This window comes from Myotis nattereri (genome assembly GCF_964212035.1).
Source record: "Myotis nattereri genome assembly, chromosome: 3".
Taxonomy (NCBI): Eukaryota; Metazoa; Chordata; class Mammalia; order Chiroptera; family Vespertilionidae; genus Myotis; species Myotis nattereri.
In genome coordinates this window covers 179,719,295-179,731,563 of record NC_138077.1, presented here as the reverse complement: position 1 = coordinate 179,731,563, position 12,269 = coordinate 179,719,295, and positions in this window count along the sequence as shown.

Genomic DNA, 12,269 nt, shown 5'->3' with positions numbered 1-12,269 from the left:
AAGTTTTTTGATATTTGCAACCATAGTAAAACAGAGACTTATATTTTTGATATTTATTTTATATATTTAAATGCCATTTAACAAAGAAAAATCAACCAAAAAAATGAGTTCCTGTGTCACCTCTGACACGCGTGTCATAGGTTCGCCATCACTGGGCTAGTCCAAGTCCTTCATGCTGTACTGTGAGCCAGTTCTCTCTCTCTCTCTCTCTCTCTCTCTCTCTCTCTCTCTCTCTCTCTCTCTCTCTCTCTCTCCAGAGTGTCTTCCGTCCTATAAAAGAGGGATTCTAATTCATTGCATGAACCTTGTACAGACACAAACTGCCAGGATTTAAATTACTTGTTAACTGTGTGACCTGAGACAAGTTACTTGAACTCTCTGTACCTCAATTTCCTCACCTATAAAACAGAGATGACAACGTTACCTAATAGTAACCCGCAAAGGTAGCCCCTTGAAACAACAATGGTCATTTATTATCTCACAGTGTCTGTGGGTCAGGAATTGGGGAGCAGCTTAGTTGGCTCACGACGTTGGCTGGGCTGAATCTTCTGCAGGTTTAACTGGGGCCCGAGGGTCGGCTCACTCACATGGCTGACAAGTTCACTCTGTTTTTCAGCCACATATTTCTCCAGAGGACTGAGTGAGTGTCTTCACAACATGGCAGCCAATTTCCCCTAAGTGACTGACCCAAGAGAGAGGAAGAGAAAGCAAGGAGGAGTGACGAAGCCTTTTATGACCTAACCATGCAAGTCACACTCCATCACTTCTGCAATGTCCTGTTGGTTGCACAGACCAGTCCTAGTCCCTGTGGAAAGGGACTCTACAGGGGTGTGACGGCCAGGAGGCAAAAATTACTGTGGGCGCCTTGGAGCCTGGCTGCCACACTGTCTCATAGGGTTAGTGAGGATGAAATAAATTCATATATATACAGTGCTCAGAAGAGTTTCCTATACATAGCACACCCTATATAAGTGTTTGCTTATTACCTTATTATTATTGTTTCTAGTACATAGTAAGCCCTCCACGAGGATTATCTACAATTATCATGGACATTATTGCTTTTAGCTGTCGAACCCCTTCACTATACAGAGGGAGACGCCCAGGAACTGGGAGGGTGACAGTGTCTCAGAGCTCAGAGCGGACTAGAGGCAGAGCAGGACAACTGCAGCCTCAGTTTCCTTCCTGCTGGCCGTGTGCTCTCAGAGAGCAGGCCTCACACCTGAGAGAGAATCATTAATCGGCTGCCTCCTGCACGCTCCACATTGGGGATCAAGCCCGCAACCCAGGGCATGTCCCTGACCAGGAATCAGACTGTGACCTCCTGGTTTATAGGTTAACACTCAACCACTGAGCCACACCAGCTGGGCTGCCATACTATTTTCTTATCTCCATTTCTACTTACCTCCTCTATTCTCATCCTAGTATTTTCCTTAAAATCCTTTCACTAAATAAACTTAGCTTTATCCTAAGCAATAACCTCCATGAAATCACATGTTTGATATGCTAATTATATTTTTCCAATACACATTAACATAAATGTGTGCTTATTCAAATAAACAATGCTCCTCTGTCCATCCAGATGTGCCTCTCTGTGCCTCCCATTTAATCTGGGGGACAGGATGGAGGGAGGAGCCCTGACCACTCTGCCCATGATGACAGGTTTCTCAAGGTGACTTGGAGGCGGCCAGGCCCCGGGTGCCCACTGCCTGAGTCACAGGGCCTTCTAGGAGAGGTTCTGCAATTTTCCATTTGTTTTTGTTTTATTTTTATTGTCTGTTTTCTTATCAAAGTTTTACTTCACACGGTTTAAAGAATCAAATAGTTCTTCAAGGCTAGTTATGGAACATTTAAGTCATTCACGCCCCACCTCCATTTCCTTCTCCTAGAGGCAAACACTTTCAACTCTTCTGGCTGATTCTTTTGGTATTTACTTCCTTATCATTAAATAACACGCTTGTTTCTATTTCTTGATCTTTCGGTTTTAGGCACCAACTGTTGACTCCCACCATGACGAGGAAGATTTAGCTCTCACACCCCCCGCCCCAGCACCCTGGAACACATATACATGCAAACACCCACACACTCAACTCCCTGTGCCTCAACTTCTGCCCATGCTTCCAAGATGGTTGCGATGCTTAAAAATGTCTTTTTATTTTTAATTGTGGTAGAATACACATAACAGAAAAATTACCTTCTTAATCACTTTTAAGTGTAAGTTTTGTGGCATTAAGTACATTCACATTGTTGTGCTACCATAACCACTATCCATCTCCAGAACTCTTTTTCATGTTGGAAATTCTATACCCATTAAACAGTAAGTCCCCTTTCCCCTTTATCCCCAGCCCCTGGCAACCACATTCTACTTTCTGTCTTGATGAATTTGACTACTCTAGGCACCTTATATAAGTGGAATTAGACAGCATCTACCATGTTGTGATTGGCTTATTTCACTTAGCATGATGTCCTCAATGTTCATCCATACTGTATCATATGTCAGAATTGCCTTCCTCCTTAAGGATGAATCATATTCCATCGCATGTATATCCCACACTTTGTTTATTCATTCATCCATTGGTGAGCACTTGGGTTGCTTCCATCTCTTGGCTATCGTAAATAATGCTAATATGATCACGAATATACAAAAATCCTTCTAGTCCCTGCTTTCAATTCTTTTGGGTATCTACACTAATAAAAGACAAAGATGCTAATTGACAGTACCTTTGCTATGCTCACCAGCCAGTCAGAAGAGCATGCAAATTAACCCAACAAATATGGCGGTTAAATTTGCATACTGCAGGCAGATCCCACTGCGCCTCCCTGCACCGGCGGCAGCACGATCCCAAGCTGCCGCCCACCCCAGCGCATATCCGGGCCTGCCATGTGCAGGGCCGGGCAGGTGGGGCGGGTGGCAGCGCGATCCCCAGCTGCCACCCACCCCAGCGTGGGATCTGGGCCTGCCGTGTGCAACCAGGGGAGACGTGGCAGGCACCGTGGGATCAGGTGTGCCATCTGCCACCAGGGGAGCAGGCCTACGTCAGCAGGTGGTTATCTCCCGAGGGGTCCCAGACTGTGAGAGGGCACAAGTTGGGCTGAGAGACCCTCCCCCCCGCCAGTGCACAAATTTTTGTTCACGGGGCTTCTAGTATATTCAGAAGTGCGAATTGCTGGATTATATGATAATTCTATTTTTAATTTTTTGAGAAACTGCCCTACTATTTTCCATACTAATTGCACCATTTTACATTCCCACCAACAGTGCACAAGGGTTCCATTTTTTTCACATCCTTGCCAGCACTTGCTATTTTCTGTTTTGTTTTATTTTTGTAGCAGCCATCCTAATGGGTATGAAGTGGAATCTCGTTGTAATTTTGACTTGCATTTCCTTGATTAGTGAGGTCAAACATCATTTCATGTGCTTTTTGGCCATTGTTTATCTTCTTAGGGGAAATGTCTACTTAAATCTTTTGCCAATTTTTTAATTGAGTTGTTTTAGATTTTTGTTGTTGCTGAGTTATAGGAATTCTTTATATAGTCTGGACATTAATCCTTTATTATATATATGATTTGCAAATATTTTCTCCCATTCTGTGGGTAGCCGATTCACTCTGTTGATTGTGTTCTTTGATACACAGTTTTTATTTTCTGTAGCCCAGTTTATCTTTATTTCTTTTGTGGTCTGTGCTTTGGCGTCATATCTTGAAAGGATTTTTATGTCATCAGAGCAAAAGAAATGCTATTCACAGTGTGCTGTGATTAATATTTTTTCCTGCACAACTTTGTGTCTTCTAAAATTAATACTTAATCTTTATGTTATATTTTTTGCTTAGTTTTCTATAAATGTATCCCTTATTTCCAAACTCTCCCCCATTTGTGTAAATCTCCTCTTAATACAATCTCTCCTATTAAGCATTCTACTGATTCGCTTGCCTAAAAGTCCCTGCAGATTTCTGACGGCTCCATCCTGGCCTGGTTGATGGCAAGGCCAGCTGCCCAGCCCGAATCACCAGCTCTCCCTTCACCACCATCTGGAGGCTTCTTCTTCTTTGTTGAATCTCTTGCGCCCTAGATCCCACATCCTCCCTCTATACTCCCCACATTATTTGGGGGAACATCTACCAGTAGCTTTCCAAAAGTTGATATTTTAGGTAAAATTTTGAGAGCTTGTATTTCAAAATTGTCTCAACCTCACCGGGGCCGTTAATTGATAGTTTGACTAGGTATAGAATTCTAAGTTGGAAAAAATCTTCCTTCTGAATTTTGAAGGCTTGTTCCATCGTCTTCCAATTTCTGTTGAAAAAGTCCAAAGCCATTTTGTTTCCTAATCTTTTCTAGAAACCTTGTTCTTTCTCTCTGGAAGCTTTTAGACTTCTGTGTCCTGCGTGTGTCTTAGAGTAAATCTATTTCCATTCATTGTGCTGGGCATGCTGTAGGTCCTCTCATTCTGGAAGCTCATCTTGAGTTTGGAGAAAATTTTGTAGAACTACCTTTATAATGATTATTTCACCTCCACTCCCCTGCCCCCTACTTTTTCCTTTCTGGATCTCCTTCATAATTCCAATACTGACCCTCCTGAAGTGGTCTACATTTCTTTTCTTCTTCTTTTTTTTTTTTTTTACCTCTTTTTGTTACCCATTCTGGAAAGTTTCTTTAACCCTCTACAATTTTCTTTTTTCTCTTATTATATTTCCAAGAACTCCATGTTTGTTGGGTGACTATTCCTTATTTTATTTTATTTTTTTTGGTATCTTGTCCTTTTTTTATGGGTGCAATATTTTCTTATTTATTTGAAGATGTTAATAATGCTTTATCATTGTTTCTGTTAATGTGTTTATCACCATTCACAGTCTCTGCTTCCTCCAAGCTCTTTGCTTTTCTTTTTTCTTTTTCCGTTAATCCTCACCCGGGGAATATTTTTCCATTGATTTTTAGGGAGAGTGGAAGAGAGAGGGAAAGACAGAGAAACATCCATGTGAAAGAAACACATTAATTGGTTGCCTCCTGCACGTGCTCCTACCAGGACCCAGACTGGTGAGGAGCCTGAAACCAAGGTATGTGCCCTTGACCGGAATTGAACCCAGGACCCTTTGGTCCACAGGCTGACGCTCTATCCACTGAGCCAAACTGGCTAGGGCTCATTTTTTATTTTTTTTTTATTTCTTAAAGTATTACAAAGAGTATTACACATGTCTCCTTCACCCCCTCCCCCTCCGCTTGACATTCCCCCGGCTTCCCCCACCCCCCAGTGTCTTGTGTCCATTAGTTATTCTCATATGCATGCATAGAAGTCCTTCAGTTGATCTCCTACCCCGCCAACCCACCCCAGGGTTCCCACTGTAGTTTGCCAGTCTACTCAATGCTGCTCTGCCTCTGTATCCATTTTTGTTCATCAGTCTATAATGGTCTTTATTATCCATAAATGAGTGAGTTCATGTGATATTTTTCTCAGCTTCCCAGGGGCCATCTCAGCCTCACAGGGGCCATCCCAGCCTCACAGGGGCCGCCTCAACCTCACTGGGGCCGTTTCAACCTCACCAGGGCCATTGCAACCCCACTGGGGCTGTCTCAACCTCACCGGGGCCGTCTCAGCCTCACCGGGGTCGTTGCAACCTCACTGAGGCAGTTGCAACCTCACCAGGGCCATCGCAACCTCACTGGGGCCGTCTCAACCTCACCAGGGTTGTTTCAGCCTCACCGGGGCAGTTTCAACCTCACCAGGGCCGTTGCAACCCCACTGGGGCCGTCTTGACCTCACCAGGGCCATCGCAACCTCACCGGGGCCGTCGCAACCTCACCGGGGCCATCTCGACCTCACCAGGGCCGTTGTAACCTCACCGGGGCCGTTGCAACCTCACCGGGGCAGTTGCAACCTCATTGGGGCCGTCTCAACCCCACCAGGGCTGTCTCAACCCCACCGGTGCTGTCTCGACCTCACCGGGGCCGTTACAACTTCACTGGGGCCGTTGCAACCTCACCGGGGCAGTTGCAACCTCACTGGGCCCGTTTCAACCTCACCTGGGCTGATTTCAACCTCACCGGGGCTGTTTCAACCTCACCAGGGCCGTCTCAACCCCACCGAGGCCGTCCCACCCCTACCGGGGCCGTCCCAGCCTCACCAGGGTCGTCTCGGCCTCACGGGGGCTGTCATAGCAACACGAAGTTTGGCATTCTGTCCTTTGTTGGGCGGCTCCTTCTGGACAAAATCTCCAGGCGTTCCTGGTGGCTGAATATCTGGTATGCTTGCTTGGATTTCGTTTCCTACCAAGTGCACAGACTGCCTGTCTGCCGTCTCCCAGCATCCCATGTGAGACTGGATCTGGTGGACCTGCTTGTGTGTTTGCTGGTACAGCAGTTCCACATCGCCAGCCCAGCCGGGTCCGGCTCCAGCTTCCTCCAAACCTGATTCTGCTTCTTGAGTGTGTCCCTTATGTATGTGAGGAGTTGAAATCTGCATTCTGCTGGGCTGGGCTGCAAAAGCACCGGTGGTTCTCTTTGTGCCATTAGCACAGCTTGGGTGGGGATGTAAATTGAGTAGGGCAGGGTCCCCAGGAATCACCAGGGTGGAGCAAGGGGCAGTGGCATCTCCATGACTCCTTGCGTCTCCACGACTCTGTGTTTCGCGTCCCCGAGGGCTGGCGAGCAGCTCCGCGAGACAGCCACTCTCGCTCTCCGGCCCATTGCGAGGCCATCCCACCTCTCCCCGTAGGGGTCTAGGACCTCAGGATCCTGCCCCAAACAAGCTCAGTGGATTTGAGAGTCTGCATCCCCTTCTGATTGAAAAAAAACGCGCATCCAGTTGCAGCCAGCCTGGCTCATGACTCCTCACCTCTGTTCTTGGCAAATCACCAGGGCGGGGCCAAGGACAATGGTGTCTCCAAGACTCCTCGCCTCTCCGCAACTCCAGGTCCCTGTGTCCCTGAGCGCCAGCAGGCAGCTCCGCGAGACAGCCACTCTTGCTCTCTGGCCCAATGCAAGGCCGTCCCGCCTCTCCCCGTAGGGGTCTGAGACCTCAGAATTCCGCCCCAACATGCTCGTGGACTTGAGAGTCTGCAGCCCCTTCCGATTGAAAAAAAAACGCGCATTCAGTTGCAGCCCGCCTGGTGCGTGACTCCGTACCTCCGTTCTTGGAGCCTCTGCACAACCTACTCAGTCTCAATGCTCTTCTTTCTTTCCTTCCAGTTGTAGAGCTTCCATTGGGTCAGCTTTCCCATGGTTCTGAATGATAACTGTTTGTTTTATAGTTGGTAGTCTCGATGTTGTTGTGGGAGGCAGCATGCACAGGTCTGTACCTTACGCCGCCATCTTGGTTCTCCCTCATTTTTTTTCTGATAATTTAAAAGACTAGCCACAAATTGGGAGACTATTACAGTACAAATAATGAACAAAGCATTACTACTCAGACTATATAAAGAACTCTTACAAATCAACCGGAAGACAAAAAATTCAACTAAAAAATAGCAAAAGATATGAACAAGTATTTCGCAGCAGAGGAAATATGAATGGGAAATAAACCTAAAGAAAAGATGCTGAACCTTATAGTAATCAGGAAAATGCAAATGAATACTGCAGGAGATTGTTCAGAAAGGGAATGGGACAGAGAGGAGTACTGATGAGAATGTGAAGCAACAGGAATTCTTCTACGCTCCGAAAGCAGTGACTACTGTTACAGTCACTTTGAAACTTGTGATTTCATTACTAAGTGGAAACTGTAAAGAAACTCTTGCATAAAAGCACTGGGGGACCCACACAAGGATGTTCATAGTAGTGCCATTTATAATGGCACAAACCTGGAAACCAAGCTAATGCCTGGAGCAGGAAAATGAATTAATAAATTGTGCCCCCTCCATATACTGAAATCCTATACAGCAGTGGAAATGAATCACATATAGCTGCAGCCAACTATGAGAAGGGATCTCAGAAATATAATGCGGAGTGAGAAAAGCTTGCTGCAGGAGACTACATACAATATAATCCAACATTTATAAGGCTCAAAAGTGAGCCAATTAATATTGTTTAGGTTCTCATACAATGTGATACAGTTTGTTTGTTTTTTCTTATTGAGGAAATGATTCACACAAAATTTGAAATAGTGGGTATTATTATGGAGAAGAAGGGGGGAATGAGATAAGGAAGAAGCCCACAGTATTAGTCACACCCCCATGATTAAGTTGGGTTCAAAGGTGTCTATTATATGCTTCATATCCAGGGTGCCATACACCCAGGGTTCCCAGCACCTGTTGTCCCAACACAATCATTTATTATAACCCTGTCTTTCTCAGAAAAGTCCTGATTTAATAATAAATTATATGACCTGTCTATTTCCCCCATTTATTTCTTTTTTTAAAATATATTTTTATTGATTTCAGAGAGGAAGGGAGAGGGAAAGGGAGATAGAAACATCACTGATGAGAAACATTGATCGGCTGCCTCCTGCACACCCCCTTCTGGGGATCAAACCAGCAACCTTGGCATGTGCCCTTAACCCAAATCAAACCCAGGACCTTTCAGTCTGCAGGCCAACGCTCTATCCACTGAGCCATACCAGCCAGAGTCCCTATTAATTTCTTCTAAAAATGCAGCATACACCTCTTTTGTATGTACCTATTTTTACGTAATATATGTAATGTTTAGTGCCAGGACCCAGCACAGGGCAGGATGTGTCCCCACCTGTGCATACACCCTGCTTGATGCAAGGACTTTGGTGTGTTGCTGCTGGGCCCCGTGCTACTAACGCAGTGACAATGAATATTTGCTGAGTGGAGGAAGAAATGAAATGCATGACTTCCTGGTGCCCCACCTGAAGTCTCCCCTCTGTCCTGGCCTAGAGCGGGTGCGGCGGGCAGGATGTGCATTGTGATGTGATGCCAGTGTGCTCCTGAAGCCCAGTCCCCCTTACAGCCCGTGGCTCCTCGTTGATCCGCACAGCACCTCGTACTGAAGCATCGCTGCCTCTTCTTTACAGGTGAGGAAGCCTGCCCAAGGCCGCACAGCGAGGACGTGCGCCCGAACCCAGGACTCCTGGCTTCCCTGCCCGGGGCCTCTCAGGACTGCAGGGCTGGGAGCCCCGGAGAGAGGGCATCAGGCTGAGGGATTTTAGTCAGAGTTCTTTCTTCAGTAAACATCCATGTAAAAACTCACGAGGTCAAATCCCTCAAAGGAGAGTATATTAGCCATGCTAGTCTGGGCCCTGCTGAGGTAACAAATAAACCCTGAAATCCCAACGGGGGACACAATAAAAGTTTATTTCTCGCTCACACAAATACAAAACGGGCCAGTGGCTCCCCTGAGCATCTCTTCTCCACGTGAAGGCACAGGGACCCAAGCTCCGCCCATCACAGTGCCGCTGAGTAATGGGATTTCAGTGCATAGTCGCTGTGGGAGGCAAAGGAAAGAGCCAAGAGTCACACTGGGGCTTGGAAAGCAGGGCCTGGGGACAGTGCACAGCGCGTCCTCCTTCCAAAGAAGCCAGTGATCGGCCTTTGTCACTCATGCAGGCTGGTGAGAAATGCAGGCTTCCTGTGGGCTCAGGAGGAAGAAATGAGACTGGCGAGCCCGCGGGCACACTGACTGCTTCTGTTGAAGGCGGGAGAGGAATCCTGGAGCCCCACAGCTGGCAGCTTTCCACCCAAGCCCCTCTCCAAGTGGCGAACGTGGTTTGAAGATCTCCCCTGGAGTTCAGTGGTGGGGAGGGTTGGGGGTGGGGGTGGGGAGGATGAGGCCCAGAGATGGGCAGGATTTGTCGATTTCACTCAGCGAGTCCAGGACAAATGTCCCCAGGGTCCTGGGGAGGAGGCTGGGTTGGGCCTGGAGCAGTTTCCTGCTTCCTCTAAACCTGTGTTCATTGGGTCTGCTCCCGGTTGTCATGCTGAATCCGTAAAGGCAATCAGCCTGGCGTGGAGGGTTCTTAGTTTTAAGCTCTTCCTGTCCTAATCTCTTAAACCCTTGGTGCCGGCGCCAGCTGTGGTCCGGCTGGGCCCAGGATAGCCCGAGGCACTCAGCTCCTTTAGGTCAGGATTTCAGGAGCCTGGGCTCCCACTGGGACGGGCAGCGGCTCACTGGGCCCAAGGGGGTCTGAAAGCACAAGTGGCAAGAAGGAGCCAGGAGTCGGGAATCAGCCCGAGTCCCCCTTCCGCCCAGGAGCCCAGTAGACACATCATTTATCTTCCCCTCCAGGCGTGGGCTCCAGGGGAGGTGGTGGCCTGGTTTCCCAGGGCCTGCTATGGGGACCAGCCTGTCTCCCAGGAGACAGGAGACATCCTCCCAGCCTCAGGCCAGAGCCAGCTGACCCCGGGGACTGGCTCTAGTGTGTGTGCAGTTCTGCACCTTTGTGTGTGTCCCACTGTTGGGTGATGTGCATGGTTCTGCATGTGTGTGCATTTGTGTGTGTTCAGGCATGTAGAAGGCTATGTCTGCAAGTATGTGATGCTGTGCAGGTAGCTGTGTATGTGTGTGTGTGGTTAGGGCATCATACATGTATGCATGTGCCTCTGTGTAGTTTGGGCCTTTGGGTGTCTAGGGGCACCTAGGGGAAGAGGGTAGTGGTGTATATTTGGGGGGATTCAGCCATTTTATTGAGGGCATTCGGAGGGTCAAAGGGCTGGGGGAACAAGAGGTCCAACGTCCTTCAGCCAGGCCGGGATCGCCCCAGCTTCACAGCCACCACGAAAAAGAGAGAGTAGTGGTTATTTCTGTGCGGTTGCATGTTTCTGCCATGTGTGCTGCTGTGTGCTTGAAGGTGAATGTGTGCTTGCGTTAAAACTATAGGTGCACAGGCCAGGATGGAGACAGACACATGCACAATGACAATAATGTGTGAGGGGGTGTGACAGGGCCCTGGGGGCATTGGAGGAAAGTGGGACAAACTCTACTTCCAGGGAAAAGAGCGTTTCCCCAGAGGTTGAGGGAGAGCCTTCAGACAGAGGGAATAGTCCCAGCAAAGGCCCAGGACTTGGAAAGAGCATGTCCAAACAATGTGGTAAAGTCTCCTCACTTAAGGGGACTCAAAGGGGCTGAATTTAGGACGGGGAAAGGCCCCCTTTCTGGGCATGGCCCCCAGGGGCCTCCTGGAAGCTCTCGAGCCTGGGCTCAGGGAACCGAGTGGAGGGAGGCCTGGAAACAGGAGGTCGATGCCTCCTCCCTCCCCACAGCGGCTGGGCCAGCCCTGCCTCTGGGGTCGAGGAAGGCGAATGGTGTGGCTCCCGCATCGTTCTCTGCCTGTTAATTCCCTGTCTGGGGGGGTTCTGTCCCGTGCACAGAGCAGAGCAGACCCCGGGTGGGGGTGGGGCGCTGTCTGGGACGGAGAGCCTGGGAACTGCATCCTCGCTGCTGGCTCTGCCGCCCACACTCTGACGGTGGAGATGAGCGGGCGGTTAGGACCCAGCGCTGCCATCGCGCACGCGCTGTGTTCACAGGGTTGGAGGAAAAGCAAGGCTCTGAGCCAAAAGCCTGGAACTGCGCCTCAGTTTCCCCATCTATGCCTGCTGAGAGTGTTGATGCAAGGGTTACACTACTTAACCAGGTGAGTCAGGCTCTTTTCCGGGCACTGAGCACATTTATTAAGTTAATCTTCCCACCAGCCCTCTGAGCCACATGCTGTTCCTCACTGTCTTCTCCTCCGGGTGGAAAAGGTGACCCCTCAGAGGGCCGTGGTGGGAGACAAATGAGATAAGAGAAGAAAATCGCTTTGAATGGGGCCGGGCACTGGTAGGCGTTATATATATATTTATTATTATTATTCCTGGAACTTCAAAGTTGACAGAACGAGAGGACTCCTCCTGCTCTTCTGGGAAAGTGAGAGGGGTAGGGAGTAGGACATTAATAATATCATTTTTTGCTGTATTCATTCGTTCATTCATTCATTCATTCATCAACTCAGTCAGCACCCATCCAATGACCAGGCCTGGGCCAGGAGCTATGGGGACTCTGAGGCAAGAGGCTGAGGGCTCCCAGCGGCCACACGGCCTGTCGGGACTGGAGAATGCGATTCAATCCAGTAGACGGTTACCTGGCAGGGTGGGGAAAACTGAAAATCTAGATTTTTGTGTTAAATTTCATAATCTTCTATCTTTTAAATGTTGGCAACCAATTTGATTAAAACAAACAAACGACTGTACAGGCTGTGTCCTGTCCATGGAGCATTTGAACCCTCTGGGAAACTGAGGCCCAGAGATGTGAGGGGACCTGCCGGAGGTCGCACAGCTGGGGCATAGCTAGGATTCAGATCCAGGCTCTTGAGTCTGGGCCTTTTCCAGCCGCCTGAGAGACGCCACTGG